The following is a 1,974-nucleotide window of genomic DNA, read 5'->3' on the forward strand; positions in this document are numbered from 1 at the left end:
ATCAGAGATTGGACAGTGTTGTAACATCACTTTCAAAGTGAAGCCCTTTGAATTGTTCTGCTGCTTCAGGACACACCACAGAGATTAATATCACAGAAACGTATTTAACTAATCAGACCACATGCTGATCTGTATGACATATGATATTTATTTTTTTTGTAAGAGCAACATTTAGAAGATGAGAAGAGAAATTTAACTTTACTTGAAAAGTAAATGATAACATGCTAAGTTTCAGGAAAAACCTGTTGGCACAAAATGAAAATACGTTCTGCTTTTTTAAAGGAGTGTTCAAATTAAGTCTTCTACACACAGGCCTTTTTTTTGACAGCTATTTTTAGTTTGTTTGTGTTAACAAAAACATTATCAGCTGGATTCATCATTCATTTAGAGTAAAAACTGATAATAATCACCCAAGTAGAACTTAGTTTAACAACAGTGCTATGAAGAAGGTGATGTGCGTGTCTGTGTCTTGGTAGCACTAACCTACAGTATTATTGATAATCCACATGTATAGTATACTGTATGTGTGCATGCTGTTTTAGAGAGCAGCTGGAAAATAACAGATTTAAGGGCAAACACTGCTTTGATTCAATTGCACATCCACACCTAAAATAAATACATAAATAAATATAAAAAGTTTGAGTGTGAATAAATAATGAGAGGGAAGTTGAAGAACAAATAAAATCCAAAGATAGGCTGTGGTCTCCATGGCTGATCCTTGTACAGTGTGATATCAAGCAGTCAATGAAAACAGGCTGTTTGATTAGAGATGCAATGCAGCCTTTGTTTGAATGTGTATCTTGTCATATTCCAAGTGAAATGTGTAATAACATGGTTTCTCTAGCTGATGAGTCAGAGAGGCTGTAATGTCTTTATAAGTTTTCATTGGGTTGCAGGGAGGGGGGCAAAAAAAAAATTATCTCCAAGATGTTTCTGCTGGGCAATGCTAGATAAGAGCTACCACTGTACTGCACTAGATGGCTGATTTAGCAAGTAGAGGAGAAGAGATTCTGTTATATGAGGTGTAGGATAACTTTGATATACTGTTTAGTCAAACAGCACCTTAGCTGCTGATGTGTCTCATTAGAGGTGCAGTGACTCCTTTCTGTGGTCCAGTTAATGTCCAACAGATGGGTACTAATACAATACGAAACTATGAGACATAAATTCACAATACTGACAACGACATGTCAACATTGCCACCAAATCATTAGCAAAAATAACTTTTGTTGTGCTTTTCTTTAGCCTGGTCACTTCATAGTAGCATTTATCGTCTCATTCCAGAAGTGAAAGTCAAAGCCTTTTTTTTCTAAACAATATATTTTGGGGTCATGCATAAATTATTTTGATCTATTATGCATAATTTACATCAGCTGTTCAAAGGTGAGTGGGTATTAAAAGTCAGCAGATGTAGCTCGAGTTACTAAATGTATGTGTCTTTTGGGAATTCATGTTCTTTGTCATCACACTAAGGTGTTTTTTTGTTTTGGTTTTTGTTTTTAATAGAGGACAGGGACTGACAAGCTTTGTAAAACTAAATTTTTGGGCTTTGATGTTGTTTCATCTAGCTCTTTTTAAATTCTTGCACAGGTAACCAGTGGCTTGTGTGTATATACTCTATGCACCCTGTTTTGATAGTCCACAGCTTCTGATCAAGATGTATTGGTGCAAGTGGTGTTTGTGTGGATCCAGGCCCTATCTTTCAACAAAAACATGGCATGTGGTGTAAGTAGCGAGTCTGTGTTTCCTAATTTCCTACCTGCGCAATTACCGTTTTCATTACATGCGCATAACGTTGCCTTTTTATCAAGCAGCAGTCTGTGCACATCAAATCAAATCAAATTTTATTTGTATAGCGCCAAATCACAACAAAAGTCATCTCAGGACACTTTACAAAGTAAGGTCTAGACCTTACTGTTATCAATATTATTACATAGGGAAAACCCAACAAATCCCCCTTGAGCAAGCACTTGG

The sequence above is a fragment of the Monopterus albus genome, unplaced genomic scaffold (assembly GCF_001952655.1).
Source record: "Monopterus albus unplaced genomic scaffold, M_albus_1.0 scaffold46.1, whole genome shotgun sequence".
NCBI classification, from domain to species: Eukaryota; Metazoa; Chordata; class Actinopteri; order Synbranchiformes; family Synbranchidae; genus Monopterus; species Monopterus albus.